Below are 17,127 nucleotides of genomic sequence, written 5' to 3' on the forward strand. Positions count from 1 at the left end.
GGAGTGCCGGTTAACTGGGCTGCAACAGAGAAGTGCACCCCAGCAACAAAATCTTATTATTTGGCCGAGGCAGAGGGGCAAAGCTGCTTTTAATATATAATTGCACTTTGAAAACATAAAGCCACTGTATTAAATAGCACAGCAATTGACCGCTGTGTCCCCTTGCCTAGTTCCTGATAACTAAGGCTGCTAACACAATTATGCTGGGACTTGTGTTTCACCATCCTAACTTACTGAAGCTGAAAGAAGGTCCCTGCTGTGCCTGACATTTTGCTTCTGTTACAATTCATCATCTTTTGGAATGAAATAATTTTTGATAACCTAGATCAGTGTTTCTCAAACTGTGGGTCGGGACCCACTAGGTGGGCCGCGAGCCAATTTCAGGTGGGTCCCCATTCATTTCAATATTTTATTTGTAATATACTAGACTGCAGTTGGGGAAATGTTACAGAGCTGTACTTTTAACAGGCTACTGTGTATATGCTTTTAATAACGATAGTCAAGTGGGACTTACTCCTGGGTATGTGTGGGTAGGATTGCAGCCTAGGATTGTTAAAACATTTCCTGCTTGATGATGTCACTTCCAGTCATGACATCATTTCCAGTGGGTCCCAAGAGATTCTCATTCTAAAAAGTGGGTCCCAGTGCTAAATGTGTGAGAACTACTGACCTAGATAATAATGAAACTTTTATTTAGTAATCTGGAGTTCTCAGAAAATGCAGAAGAGGAAGAATAAATGGGTGGGTAAAAATCAGAGGGAAGTGCACAATAAGTAAGTAGCAATGGAAATTGATCGGAAAAAATAATGTGTATAAAGCTCAAACAGAGTCATGCAAGAGAGAGGGATCAAGTGTAGCCACTATAGCAGAGAGGTCAAGGAGCAAGAGGATGAAGGAGAGAGCTTTGGGTTTGACTGTGAGGATATCTTTGGTGACTTTAGTGAGGGTGAATTCAGTGATGTGCCAAGAGTAGAAGTCCCATTGTAGATGGTTAAGAGAGCTGTTGGAAGAAAGTTGAGACAGTGGGAATTAGCAGCGTATTCCATGAATTTTGAAGAAAGAAGAAAAAGTGGGCAGTAGTTGGAAAGGCAGAGTAAGTCAAGGGATGTTTATTTGTAGAATAGGGAATAACATGAAAGGGAAAGAGACTGTTGGTATGGTGAAAGCAAGCAGAAATCAGAAAAGAAAAGGATCAAGGGGGCACATGGGAGGAATAGATAAAAATTGTCAGACCTTATCTGCCTTTGTACATATGTATAAAATCCAACCTATGGGTTGTATACATTCAATGAGAAGAGATTCCCAACTTTCAAAGAAGATCCCTTGTTGCCAGGAGCAGCAAATTGGCATAATCATACTTTGAACATAAAACCTGTGATTTGAACAGTGTTCTGGGAGACAAAGCAATGTAGCTAATAGTGACAAATCCACATTATTAAGATTTATTTGAGATTAAAGAGCCCAATAAAAGAAGAAAGTGTTGTGAACACATTGTGTAGCGTCCTCTGCTTTAAATTTCATGTAGCGGAAGTGGCTTTACAGAATGGTGCATGAAAATTAGGCTCTCCAGCCCCAGCCTCAAGCCATTACAATTTCTGTGCCATGTTAAGTTACAATGAAAGGATCCTAAAAGTGCCTCTGAATATGGAGGAATGCTGGAGGAGGCTAGAGAAGCTGAAGGAGTGGCGGAGAAGGTGGAACAGCCACGTTCCCTCTCATTGTTCACACAAGCACTCCCTGGCTAGTTGCCCTAACGATGGCGTCTCCCAGGGGAACCCAAATTGTCAGCAGAGTGCAGTTTCACACTTAACAGGGAGGATAATTTGACAGCCACAATTAACTCAAATGGGGTTTTGATTCTCTGAAGGGAGGCCATCATGTAGTTAAAAGTTAAAACATACTGTTAATGCTGCTCCCCTGCCAGGTGCATGTGAGGCAAATTTCCAAAACTACCTGAGAGTGGAAATGCAGAGCAAGAGATAGAAAGGTATCAGGCAGATGAAGCATGGAAGGGAACTCTCAGGGTGGGCATAGCCTCCCCGATGCTTTTGCTATAAGAGGTGCTGAGCAAAATTCAAAGTTCTGGGAGATGCTGAGCATCTACTTGGCAGACTGTTGACTTGATCCTTGTGGAAGAAAGTGAGCTGGGGAAAAACATGCAAGAAAGCCAGAAATAAGAGAAAAAGTGAAAATCGAGATACAAGATTAGTTGAGAAAGGTCGCATTTTTAAATTAATCTTTCCCATGAAAGTGAAGGCTCAACAATTCGAGAAGATAACTGCAATCAGGATGCAATGACTGCTTGGAGGGGATTGTGGCAGCAAGCCCCATTCTCCACCTGCTTGCATAGAGTGTGCTTTGTGTGTACAGCCGACACACATACAAGCTGCATGAGCAGTCTCTCCACACATTCTGAGCACATGCATATAAGTCTCAAATCACATATGCAACTTGTGCATAGGCTTTGTGCATGCACCAAGCCAATCAGCATGTAGAGATTAGGGCCTGGGTCTATCACAGGGATCCTGATCTCCCACTCCCTTCACATGTTCAGTGAAACCTGATTATAGTCATCTGCACATAGCTGCACATAAAGATCTCCTTAAGGTTGTACTAAAAAATACATCTAGGACAGGGGTTCCAAACTTTTTCAACTGGCAGCTCCCTTGACCTATTGGGCCATTGGCCACGGCTCCCCATTAGAGCTACAATCCTATACATTGTATAGGGCAGTGGGATTTTTGTGAGGACTCTGCAGTTCCCCTGGCTTGTTCCCCTGGCTTGTTCCCTGTGGTTCACGTCACAGGGCTTACAGCCCTGGGCCACATCACAGGACTTACAACCATGGCTCACCGTTTGGGAACCACTGATCTAGCACCACAAAAATCTCCTGCACCTCATTCTAGTAAGAGCCTATGTAACTTTTACTAATCATTTATATTTCAATGAGACTGTACAGAGGTAAGACTGCAGATGGGAGGGGGAGAGAAAGAGAGATCCAAATGCAACTTTGACAATCAATGGATCATAATGGTTTATAAGCTGGAGAACAAATTATCTTTTCCACCTACCAGTTCTCCTGAGAAGCTCCTCCCAACAGCCTTTTCTCCAGTCCCAGTTCCGATTCCAAGCCTGTGATGGAAACACAGGTCTACTGCCTCCAGTTGGAGGAAAAGTAGATGGAGGGAAATTGCTAGGATAAATCAGTGGGCAGTCAAGCACTCGCCTCTTCTCTGTAAATGACACCCTAATGGCCCCAGACTGCAGAAGAGAAGCAGCGGTTGGGGTTTGAAGACCTGAGTTTTGGGCAAAACATATAGTTCTGCTCAGGGCTTTTTTTGTAATGGAACGCACCGGAACAGTGTTCCGGCACCTTTTTCCCCCCCTCCTCCTGGCCCCCACCTTTCCCCCCTCCTCCTGGCCCCCACCTTTTTTCCCTCTCTGCGCTGCCCAGCACTGCTGGCTAAGGAGGGATTCGAACCTCCAACCTTGTGCTCCACAGCCCAGTACTCTCTCCGTTGGGCTATAGGAAAGCCTAGAGTTACAGTGTTCAGAACTAATATATAAGGTCCTGAGTCCAGCTGGTGGCCATCAGCGCCTCAAGTATTAGTTCCAAACACTTTGAGCCTAAGACTTCCAATGGCTCAGTTACTAAAGTGCTGGTCTGTGGAGCCAGAGGTTGGGGGTTCAAATCTCCGTAAGGAATAATTTTTTTTCTTCTTTTTTTTTTTTAGGTGGGGAGGTAAATAAATAAAAGATTAACTTGTTAATCTTAAACTTGTTCTTGTAAGTGGGCTCCTGCACCTTTTATTTTTTTTTACAAAAAAAGCACTGCGCCTGCCTCACCGCACTCAGCTCTCGCCTGAGCCCAGCCCGCCTTTCCTCTCCCCGCGCTCTGCTTCCCCACGCTCAGCTACCAAGCCGGTGAGGGCGTGGGGACATGTGCTGAGGAGGAGGAGGACGACGAGGGACAGCAAGCCAGGGAGACGGGTTGCAGCACCCAGGTACTGGCTTGGCAAGAGGAGGGGGGGAAGGAAGCTGGCTGGTGCAGCCCCTGCACCTGAGACAGCCTAGGCACGTCTACTGAGAAGTAAGTCCCCTTGTGTTCAGTGGGGCTTACTCCCAGGAAAATGTGGATGGGATTGCAGCCCAAGCCTATGCAGGTCTACTGAGAAGTAAGTCCCCTTGTGTTCAGTGGGGCTTACTCCCAGGAAAATGTGGATGGGATTGCAGCCCAAGCCTATGCAGTTCTACTCAGAAGCAAGTAATTCATTCATTTTTATAGTTATTAATATAAGGCTTGGCTGATCTAAATTAATTAAGCAAAAATTATTACTAATAATTTAGTAGCTTTGTAATGTCATCAACAGGAGATTTAGGTTTTTAACTATAAATGGGGAAGCTTAAGTGTCCTGGCTGCATTACAACAACACTTAGGAAATATGTATTCCTCTGTGCAGTAGGTCAGATCATTGTTGTCTATTAATTTTTGGTTTTTTTAGACTATATTTAATAATCACTATTATTATAATGGGGAATGGGGACATAGTACACAGGGGAAAGGGGGGAACCACAAATGATGGGTTAATGAAATGATTAAGTTATGAAGTTATGAATCAAAAATCATGTGGTCACACACCCTCTATTGGTTCAAGATGAGTTGTAAAATAGATTATATTCCGGTATTATATAATTTATCTATTTTACAATTCATCTTTTGTGTTTATTCTTCTGCTCCCCCCCTTGTGTGCTTATATTGCGCATTCATTGTTATCTGATCACATATTTCTTTTTTTTTTTTCACCAATCATGTTTCAATGTCTTGAGCCAATAGAGGGTATGTGACCACATGATTTTTGATCCATAACTTGTTTATTAATCAATTAATTAACCCATCTTTTGTGCCCCCTCTCCCCTGTGTGCCAATTGATTTGGGTTCAAACAAATCTGTAGAGTGATGTAATGTAATCATTTTTTATATTTTGCCTTCATCAATTGTTTTAACCAATATTTATTAAATGTTTTAAAAGTTTTAATTAATTTTTTTGGTTGTTACATATTTGCAAATACATGCAACAAGCCGTGATATAATCCTTGGTGTGTGCTCCAGAGGTGGTCCGTCTCTTTTTGTTCTTCTCTCTTGAAGATCTCCCCTCATTTTCTAGTTCTTAAGTAGTTGGGGAATGGGGATTTAAAGAGAGAGAAATGAGATGAATAAATAAATAAATAAAAGATTTATTTTATTTTAAATAAAAAAATATTTTATATATTTATATATACACATTATATATATATATATATATATATATATATATATATATATATATATATATATATATATATATATAAAATAAAATATTTTATTTTAAATAAATTTAAAAATAAATAAATAAATAAATAAAAGATTAACAAGTCGTGAGTTCCTGCACCTTTTTTTTTTTTTTTTAAACAAAAAAAGCACTGGCTCTGCTATCAGAATTCCTGCGCCACATCACAGGGCTTACAGCAGAGCTTTACACCACAATCTATGCATTTGCATCTGTTAGCCTGGGGCTGATTTTCTCTTCTTAGCAAACTGCATATATGTGATGAGACATTCAGTATGTATTACATCAGGTATCCATGCCATCTCCCCCCCCCCCCGAACTGGCAGCATACCACAAGATTCAGACAATGATAGAACTCACAATTACTAAAGAAGCTAACAGTGAATAGAGAATCCCTACAGTTTGGTACAATAACCAGATCTGTGTTGTTTTTCTTTCCATTTCTTTAGCAATCTTCAATAAGTCAACAGCCACTCTAAATTTGATGAGTTCCTGATGCTTCAGATTCCTTAATATTTGGAGAGTCTGGGAGATTTAACAGTAATCAACCACAGATATGATGAAAGGACTTGGCAAATAATTCCTGTTACATCTTATTAAGAAAAAAAGCCTTCCACAACACACATAGCATCCTAAGAAGTCCTGACTCTTTTTGTATTATATGCTTAATTGGTTACTAGCTCATTTCCAACTTAATAATGGCTTAGGTTGACAACATGTTTGCTTTCAAATCTCTGTCCCTACCAGTTCTCTAACTTGAGTCACACATTACTCTCTCAGAAGCCAAATACTCTGGAATAGAGAAGCAAGCACAGAAAATAAAGTGGGCTGCTGAGGCACTTGGAGACTTCCCTAGCAAACCTTTTGTTCCGCTGTTATGCCCCTAAAGATCCAGGCTAGAAGGCACGAATAGTCTCACATGCAGCAGTGTTATTAGAAAGCAGTGGCAGCAAGGGCAGAGATGACATTGAGATGTCACATGACTTCTGGGTTCTCCCAGAGGAGGTGGTGGTAGTGGTGAAGGTCACATGGTGCCCCCTTATGGTTTATATACCTAGGGTAGGCTGACCCAGTCACCCCATACTTGCCATGCTTCTGCTCATATTTCTGCTCCTTTGTTGTCCACTACATCTGGGAAGACAATGATGTTCATTTGGGCTTTGTCTCTCAATAGATCAACAGTAGAAGAAGCAGATATTCTGTCATCTTGATAGAGTCCAACAAATGTCTCATCACTACCATAGTCCTTTTCCATCAGTTGGTGGAAGCATACAGGCCCAGAGAAAGATAGGCATAGCATATTTTGCTGCTTCAGTCAACACTGCATGTCAGGTTTCAGAGGGGGAGGGGGGTCCAGGGAACAGGATGGATGCAAGGACAATGGCAAAGCAGTAAGGGAAGCATCCAAAGTGACATTATGACACAGTAAGATAAAGAACACTGGAGAACAATTTGGACAGAGCAAATATTTATGTACACACTGAATATGAGCTAGAATGGACTTGCCTATAGCTATAGCTAAGACTCGCTATAGGCTATTAACCAGTTCTCATACCAAAGCATATGGGAGAGAAGGGAAATGTTTGTTACAGCACATTCTCACACTAGCCCACAGTGTTCCAATTGTATTTTAGCATGCTCCAAAGCTGGACATGCTGGTGGTGATCCAATGTCTCCATGAATATCAAGCATTGGAGTCAAATTAAAGCAATGCCTTCACCCCATAGAAATATCAGGGCAAATGTATCCAAACTCACCATTTGATTATATGAGCTCATTTCCAAAAGGTTAGCGCAAAAGTTTTAGCAACATTCTAAGAGTATAATTATTCTTTTATGGATGAAGTGGGGGTGTCTTGTACCAGTTCCACATCTTTGGCTTTGGATAGGCTTTGGAAAGCACAATTTGCATTTTAGATAAGATATACTCCAGGCATCCTCCTTCTGCAAAACAGCTCTTGGCATGGGTTGTATTTCATGCTGTCAGTCCCACTCATTGCTAATTAGCATGGAGAATTGCACTGATGTTAACCATCATTTTCATCCCATCTCCCCACCTTCAAAACAAGGGTTCAGTTGCCTAATGAGACCCCTGAGGATAATCAGAAAGGCAAAGGGACAAATTCATTTGTGGTACAGCCTTGCTACCTTCAGTGCCATTACTCCCAGAGTGAAATAGTTCAAATGGAAGGGGGGGAAAAATATGGGCATAGTGTGGGGGAGAGAGAAATGAAAAAGAAAGGGGGACATTAAGTTGTAAATCTGAAGACACGGTGGTTTAATCTGGCATGGCATGAAAAAATACAGTCTGAAGACCGGAGATTAGTTGGTTCTTTGAAGTTCTGTGACTAATCATGGCATCGGACCTCTCCTGGCCACACCGATAACTGGATTTTCAATGAAAAAGAATTTTTGATTTTCCTAAGTATTCAAAATTGGATCGATTCAAAGTATTGCAAACCAGCACATCTGGCTTTAAAAGAAATCAGACAAAAACTCTAGTTGATAATTTGATCTAACATGGTGAGGAGACCCAGCCTGATTTTCAAATGTGTGTTTCACTTCTTCACGTGAGAAGCAGAGATTCAAAGCCTGGCAACGAACTACACTCACGCCATGAAAAATGACATTTGTGACTACTGAAAACTCTAAGCGCGGTAGGAGTTTGCATCCGCCAGTGCGGGAGGCCAGCGCTTCACCCCCATGATGGACTTCCTCCCATGTAGTGGGCAGAGCAACACCCCAGGCAGTGTGAGTGGTGATGCACCATCAGCCCAGGCCCGCTGGTGTTTTTGTTTTTTTGCTATAATGTTTAAAAGAATAGGGATATTTCAATGTGGTTTGTTTCATTGCATTCAGCATGAAATTACACATCAAATGATATATAACTTGATGGTATTACGTTACGGCATGTTTGCGCCTCCTTGAGAGTCGGCTAGGCCGCTGTGCAGAGGCACGCCAGCCTGCAGAGGCTGGAACAAGCCTCCATGCCAATGGAAGCACTGAGGCTTGAGTCGGCTCACCTGGGCCAACGCAAGGCTCTGAAATAGGCGGGGCACGGAGAGGAGGCAGGAAGGAGGCGTTCCTGGGTGGGGGGTGGGGTTAGGGTTAGTGGGCGGCCCTGGGGACGGGCGAGCGGAGAGCGGGAGGCGGGGCTGGGATCTGGCAGGGATCTGATCCCAGGGGATCAGAGCGGCTTCAAGCTGCTCCGCTCTCCTCGGACTTGTGCAACCTCAAGAGGTGGTGCAAATCCAAGGAGACCCATAGATCACCTTGCCTCTGGCTTAGCTGCTTTTGGCCCCTATCCTGCACTGGATACAGCACAAGCCTCCTGTCTTGCCTGTTCCATTGCAGGTTAGGATTGTGCCCAATGTATAACTGAGACTTAATGTATATCAATACAATATGAATTACATGGGAAAACTGAATTTTTGATCATGTAAGCACAAGTAAGAGATCACAAACTAATTCCAATGGATAGAACTTCATGAACTGCAATTATTATTCACTTGATAATTCACTATTAGTGTCTTACTGTTTCATATGTATTTAGAAAGATCATTTTTTGCATAGTCCCATGACGACTGATTTTTTTTTTTTGTTTACATCAGTGCAGTGATTTGTTGCCAACCAATTCTATACCATTGGTAGGGATCTTTTCCTCTTTTTTCTCAGATTTTGATCCCATGACTGTCAATAGTGGGCCTGTTTTCTTCTATTGAGAAGAAAAAGCATTTACGTGTGGCATGGAGAACCAGGACTAGCTCTTTTCTCTTTTAGTCTTTTCTTACAACAAGTATTCTCTTTCAAGGTTCAGGGAACCTTCCATTGATTTTTAGCTCTTCTTCAAAATTATTTGGAAGGCTGCCAGTGTGTAACTGGAAAGTTTCCATCTTGGCAAGATCTCCTGAAAGAAAGTCCCCAAATCAGATTATGACATGCAAATGACTAACATTTCTGTAGATCATCTTCTTTTGCTCACTCAAAGCTTTAAAGGGGAACCAGATGCAAAATGCCTTGTTGAAGTGCACAAGTCAAGATTTAACCTCTGATCAGAGAAGCAAAGCTTTTACATTTTACAAATTGATTTGCCTACTTCTGAAACACATAAATAGGCCCATGGAAGAGAGCCGGTTCACATTAAGATTCATTCGCTACAGTTTGAAACTGAATTTTAAAAAGGAAACCCAATGATTTGACAGCTTTCCAAGTGAACACATTGTAGTTAAAACTTATTAGGAACATTTACAGATCAAAGGGAGAATCTACCTTGCATTCTAGAATTGCAAATGTGTAACTTGCAGTTGCAAATCAACAGCGTAATCATAGTAATTAGCCCAAAACCATAATGCATAAATGATGCTCTGTGTTCCCTGTCCCTGCCAGCTGGAAAACTCCTACTGCATCAGAATCAGCGACAGCCTCCAGTTTCTCTGCCAACTCCTTGTATTACAAACATTGTTCCTACAAGTGGCGGGAAGCCTGATGGAGCATTCCTTTTGGGCCAACAGGAAAGGGTAAGGCTGTGCTTCAGTCCACTGCAGAACAAATTTTCATGATCCTGAAAGAAAACTATCTGTACTTATAAAGAAAATACCAAGCAATGCTTCTGATGGGATTTTCAAATGGTCTCTCCCTTCTGCTTAACTTCACTCATAAAGAAGTCACTGCAAGTTTAACTATTGCTGTGTGCCCCCTTTCCCATGCACTGGGAAAACAGGTACAGCATTTTCAGGGTTAGCTTCTTTCATAAAGGAAGGAGCATAAACTTCTTGTGGCGCCATGGCACACATTTGTGATACATGTTTAAGGAGTGTGAAGGCATGAATGGAAGCATCAGTCACAACAGCCGGCGCTACTGAACCCTAGAGAACTGCCCCAGAGTGCACTTGCCTGTGATACGTTTCTAGCTCCAAGAGAACTGAATGTCAGTTTCACCTACAGGTCTACACCTGCCATTCTCAAAGCTCCCAAGGAAAGGTGATCCTTTCAAACTATTGCTGGCAGAAGTAACTGAGGAATATAACACCTTATTAAAATGTTTAAGCTGTGTTTTCCTTGCTGAAACCTTAGTAAACACCACTGAAAGTGGTGTAGTGCAGGAGGAACAGAGAATAAACAGCACATCAAGAGATATAGTGGTTACATCTCAAAAAGGAGTGGGTGGAACCCAGAGGCCTGCACAGAGCTGGATTTGACTTCCTGGAAGAATCTGAGAAAATCTAATTCTGACCGGATGATGAAAAAGGCAAAAAAGAGCGATGTACAGAACTACTGAGGCTCACTCCCTGACAACCCAATCTAACCAACTTTCCAGTGCCGATGAAGCCATGCCAATGGGGCTCATGCTGCATTCTGGGGGAGAGGGCAATCACGGAGGCCTCCTTAAGGGAAGGGAATGTTTGTTCCCTTACCTCATGGCTGCATTGTGATTGCATCGATGCTGGAAAGTTGGTTAGGATTGGGTTGTAATTCAATTAGACTTGGTGCACAGATTTATAAGTAGCTCAGAATAAGAAACCAGTTAATATCGCAGTATTAAGCGTCTTCCAAAATTCCACCACTCAACAGAACATAATGAATTGCTAGGAAAGGAGATTTTCTTAAAAGTTTTGGGGTTTTCCTCCTGCAGAACGTACCTTCCTTTGATTCCTATTTACGGCAACAGATTTCAGGGACTGACCTGATGAGGCCATGGAACAGCTGTTACGAGTTTGGTGTTCGTTCATCAGCTATGAAGAATTGGTTGCTTACCATCTTTACAAATATCTGCAATGTGGAGAAGTACCACAAAAAGACATCGTAATTTCTGGCCCCATATATATACTTGTTAATCTAATTTGTTCTTTCAGAAGATTTTTTAATGTAGTTGTGAAAAAAATATAGATATTATTGTTCTTCACAGTTCCACGCTAGGTACCCTGCCTCCCTTTTTTTAAACTGCAATTTTCTGATCATGTTATCGTGTACTAGAATCTTGTGCATGCAGGAACATCCACTTCTTAGCAGTGTGAAGGATTGTTCTGTGAACACAGTGACAAATGTCTGTATGTGTATAGGGTGTTTCCATTCACACATGCAAATCTGTGCATATGTGATGCTCTGGAACATTCCATCGGGCTATAGGGTGGGCATAGGAATAAAAACATTCCCAGTAAAGGGCACTTTGTGACTTGTGGGTCTTGAACGTCACACACCCACATAATTGCACAACTTGTTGCAGAAAATAATCCCATGGTGATACTACATCAGTAATCACAACTAACAGACTATCCAGGCCAAAAGGGTGTCTAAAGCTTTGTATTCCTAAAAGTGACCCATCAGTAAAAGCTGTTACTCGAAAAATGTGACACACAGCAACAACAACAAAAAAGGGGGGACAAAGGAAAACAATTAAATACAGTCCAAGGCTGCTGCTGCCGCCTACAAAGAAGGATCCTGGTGAGCTTTAAAGCACAAAAGAGGAAAGAAAAGGCTTTCTCTTTTAAAAATTGGTACATTAAATCCAGGGAAAGCTGACAGGCTGAGAAATAATGGCCTGAGTTTACTCTTATTTAAAAACTGGCTGCCTGCTGGTTTTGCTGCGATCCCCACTCAGGCTTTCAGAACCATTTCAAATTAAATATACATAAGTGCTTTCAAAGAGCTGTTAATTTGAAGGTCATTAAAGAGCATAAATTATATTTCCTTTATTTATAAAGAGGTGCATAATAATGCTGTGCATATAGACTCCTCTCCCAGTTCCTGCAGCATTTATTATCTCCGATATGAAAGCGATTGACTTGCCTTGGCTACCAGCTATGCGCTCCGTCATCCCATTTGAATTACTGTTCTCACAAAGCAGCCCCCTTCCGCACCCTTCCATCACTGGGTCTTGCCTGGATTGCAGCGCACAAAGGTAAATACAGGGAACCTGAATGCACTGGCGTAGCCCACATATTTGTCACAAGACCCTGAAGGAGGAAGAACTCCTGTCTCACAGGTTGTAGCCAGACGGCAACAGGATCAGGTGCTCCACCCTTGAGAGCAGTTTAGTGCCTTTCCAGTCAGTGCCCCAGTTTTACCACAGCTCTGCATGTCACAACGCACTTGGCCCACCAGGTCTGCCCCTACTCCAGAGCTGCAGCTATGGGTTTGCAGCGCTCGGTGGAATTGTAAGCAGACATTTAGCAATCACCGTGCCATCTGTCCATATCTGTAAGGGGCATTTTAGCACCTTTCCTAGCCGTGAGGAGTGGGTTTAATTCACACTGTTACATAAGTATCTGTCCCAGCAAACCTCTGATCCATGATCTCCTCTTGGCCCCATCTCCCTTTGAAGCCACCTCCCTCCACACCTCTGTCCCTCTGCCTCCTTTGCTACAGCTGTCTGTTTTATGAGATAAATTACCTGGTGTTACAGCTTGTCAGCATTCTCAAAGCATATCCGCTACATGGGAGGAGGAACAGACAATGTCGGGGATGGGGTGGGGAGAGAGGAGTAGGATGGGAATTTGCTGTTGCCATAGAAATGCAGAAATGAAGCTGACAATTGAACACCACTTCATAGATTTAAAGACATGACTGAGAATAAGGGTGAACAAGACAGATTGATAAATTGATAAACAGAGAGCAGGGAACAAGCCAGCCCCAGAAACGAACAGGCCAGGCCATGGAAAGCAGAGAGAAAAGAGAATCACAAGTGATCAAGAAACACGCATGGCAAAACTGAAAAGTACACCTACTAATGCTGCCTGTGACTAATTCTGAGAAGTAAAAATGGGGCACAGTCAGTGGGATAGCTAAGAGGGTGCAAGGGGTAGCCATTGCACCAGGCAGCAAGTTTTAGGGGGGGGGGCGGGGAAACAAGCTGAGCTTGACACTGATTCCCAAAATTGTGAAAACCTTGGTATGTACGAATAATACCATCATGTTATATATCATTGGAAAGGTAATTTAATGCAGTGCAATGCAATGAAACATTGCAATTGCACATGCAATGAAACAAACCACATTGGAATATCTGTATCCAATCAAACGTTATGGCCAATTAACCAGAAAATGAAAACACAACTAAACTAAATTTGATTTTGTTGTGGAGGGTGGGCTACAAAATCTTCTTTGACCCCAGGCAGCAGATAGATGCCTTAGCTATGCCACTGGCGGGGAGAGGCAGCAGAGCAAGTGGGTGGAGCTGCTGGGGGGAGGAGGTGGGTTTTTCTCTAATTTTCACTTTTTAAAAAGCCCTGGCATGACATTCCTTCCAGGGCATCCTTGTGAGCTCAGCACCAGGCTACATGATCATTAGCTATGCCACTGGGCACAGTGATGAGATGGTCAGGGTTCTCATTGATGTGGCTAACACTGATTAACGATATTGGGCTTGCAGTGCAGTTTCTATTAGTAGGTCACAGCAGCTGTTCTCCCAGAATGCTTGTGGGCTAGGTGAAATGGGTAAAACACAAATATAAATAAGACCTTTCAGGCAGGAAAGAGCTACGATTTCTGTGAATGAAGCTGGAGGAAAGCTAGGGTCCACCATGCCCAATGTTCTGAAACACAGGGAGGGAGGGTCCAGTATGCACTGTGGATTCCAGCATTTTTGCTCCAGACCAGGGGTCTCTAAACTTTTAGGCTGAAGGGTCACATCAAATATCTGGCATGGTGTTGAGGGCCGGGAAAAAAATTAAATATAAAATTTAAATAAATACGTTAGAGATGGAACTTAGATGAATGACTGAAATGAATGAATGGGCTCAAATGTCCAGGATTTCTCCAAGCACCAACACAGCCCAAGAAATAAAGCACACACACTTAAATGGACCCCCATTCCTCCACCCCTGAAGCACAACTCTGGTTATGTTTGATCAACTGGGCCAGAGGCTCTCAGGGGATCAGAGGCTGACTGTGGGCCAGAGGCTCTCCACGGGCCGCATCTGGCCCCTGGGCCGGGGTTTGAAGACCCCTGCTCCAGACAATACACTGAGCAGTAAAAGAATCAAAAATGCAATCACATGAAAAAGTTGCCTAACATCATCAAATAATGAAAGATGTACTTTGGGCAGAAAGAAATTGTGTAACAATCCAAGATTCCCCCTCCCCCCAGTCCCAGAATGTTGCATGCTCAGTTGGGCTTAAAATGAAGAGAAATATGAACACAGAAGACATGGCATTCTTGCTTCTGCAATCATCACTGTGTGTTTGATTAAAGATTAAAGTGACATCAATTTTTCTGCACAAAAGTCCAACCCAGCTGGCCCTGACAGGTTACATTTTCTCTGAGATTTTGCTTTTCATTGTATACCCAGAAGCCAGTACATCCAGAAAGCTCAGCTCTGTGTCCAAGTTGCATCATGACTTCTCAGAGCAGATTATTTTGAAACTAGAATTACAGCACGCATTCATTTGCAGGCTTGATAAATGAGGTTGATGGTTTCATAATTATCTGTCAGTGCCCCCCTCCCCAAGACACTGCTGCTCACATCTTCAAGTCACTGTTAATTCTTCTGTGTAGTCACTGGGGTTGAAAAGGAAGCAAAAGGATTTCTTCATATAAAGAACTTTAGGCTAAGCAAAATCAGGTTATCCTACTATGAATTTTGAATCATTCATTTGTACCTACGACCAACTACTTTGCTTTTTTATTCATATAACCAAACATTCCACAGCAACATTTCTTTTTGGTTTTTCCAGTGGTCAAACTATGTCTTCTCCTATCTGCATGCTTGAAAGATGTGCCTCCCCTTTAGCTAAAAGTAGAAATGCCTCCCCTTTAGCTAAAGGCAGGTGTGAGAAAGGGCTAATCCAGGGGTGTCTAAACTTTTTGGCAAGAGGGCCACATCATCTCTCTGACACTATGTCAGGGGCCAGGAAAAAAAGAATTAATTTACATTTCAAATTTGGATAAATTTACATAAATGCAGGGCTTTTTGTAATGGAACGCACCGGAACGGCGTTCCGGCACCTTTTTTCCCTCCTCTCTGCCCCCACCTTTTTTCCCTCCCTGCGCCGCCCCCGCCCCACACTGCTGGCTAGGGAGGGATTCGAACCTCCAACCTTGTGCTCCACAGCCCAGCACTCTCTCCATTGGGCTATAGGAAAGCCTATAGTTAAAGTGTTCAGAACTAATATATAAGGTCTTGAGCCCAGCTGGTAGCCGTCAGCGCCTCAAGTATTAGTTCCAAACCCACAGTTAAGCTCCTGGAGTGAGCCCCCTGCTGGAGGCTGTGGGTTAAGTCCTACCTGGGACTTTAAAAGAAAGGTAAAAAAAAGCCTGCCTGGGACTGAACTTTGAGGAGTTTTACAGCCTCAACTGGCCCCCCTTTTGGCAACTGGCAACCAGCCTTTATATTCTGCAGCCATGGAGCACCTCCCCTCCGGAAAAAAAAAAAAAATTCTTCCTCATAGGGATTTGAACCCCTAGACCAGCACTTTAGCAGTTGAGCCATAAGAGCTCTTAGGCTCAAAGTGTTTGGAACTAATACTTGAGGCACTGATGGCCACCAGCTGGGCTCAAGACCTTATATATTTGTTCTGAACACTTTAACTACTATATAGGCTTTCCTATAGCCCAATGGAGAGAGTTTCCTATAGCTCAATGGAGCACCTCCCCACCTAAAAAAAATGGGGTGTTTCACTCCAGCTGTGGCAGGAGTGCTTTTGCTATCAGGGAACTCACATGGGATAGACGTGTGTGTGTGTGTGTGTGTGTGTGTGTGTGTGTGTGTGTGTAGTTATTGACTACGTCTAGTTGTATCTTATTACTTATTTCTCCGATAAAAAAATGGTTTAAAAATAAATAAATGATTAACAAGTTGTGAGTTCCTGCACCTTTTTTTTTTTTTAATACAAAAAAAGCACTGCATAAATGAATATATTAGAGATGGAACTTATATGAATGAATGAAGGTCTTGCAATAGTTCAAGGCCTATAGAAAGCCTTGCACAAAGCAAGGCCGGCCTTTCCATCGTTCCTGCTACTTCATCGCAGATGTGAAACAGCAAGCAGTGGAGGGAGACTTCATCCCACAGCTCATGCGAGAGGTTGAACAATCCCCCTCATGCTGAGAGCAGTTGCGTCAGGTCAGCATGGGCTCCAGCAAGTATCCGGAGGGCCAGAGGCTCATTGGAGACTGGGGGCTCCCTGTGGGCTGGATTGGGAATCCCTGAGGGCTGCAAGTGGCCCCCGGGCCAGGGTTTGAGCACCCCTGGGCTAATCCATAATTGGACTATGACATATGGGGAGGTTAACTCTGTATCTTTGCACCACTTTCCCCACTGAAAATCCTGTTCCAACCCCCCAACTACTGTTCAACCTCTGAAGCAGCTATTTACTGCAACCAACATCACACTCTTCTATTAAACACTCTTCTATAAACTCCTAAGTTGTGCAGTCCTGGGCAGGTCACACAGACTATAGTTCAATGTGAAGAGCTGTAAGGTCTGCCTGCAGCAGTGCCTGTCTAATGTCTGGGAAATGGCTCCATGTCAGGTGGAAGATTCTTTAGAGAGTTTCCAAAGAACTGCAAGAACCCCTTGGGTCAATTCTCATGTAAAATATGTGGTTTAAGAGAATCTCAGTTGACTTGACCTGGTGCCTGTATGAATGCTTCACAACTCCAAGAGGCATATCCCATACCTCCAATCAGATACGCATCATGCAGTGGCATGAATCATTATCCTACTTGACAGGGCAAGGTTTACATCTTAGACAAGCCAACAGAGAGTGGAGAAGTACTAGAGATATAGAGGGTATGCATTAACAGAGACTGAGGGCTGAGTCCTAACTAAAGACTCTGCTGCAATCTGTGGATTGTCAGAGAC

Source organism: Tiliqua scincoides, chromosome 3, assembly GCF_035046505.1.
Source record: "Tiliqua scincoides isolate rTilSci1 chromosome 3, rTilSci1.hap2, whole genome shotgun sequence".
Lineage (NCBI taxonomy): Eukaryota > Metazoa > Chordata > Lepidosauria > Squamata > Scincidae > Tiliqua > Tiliqua scincoides.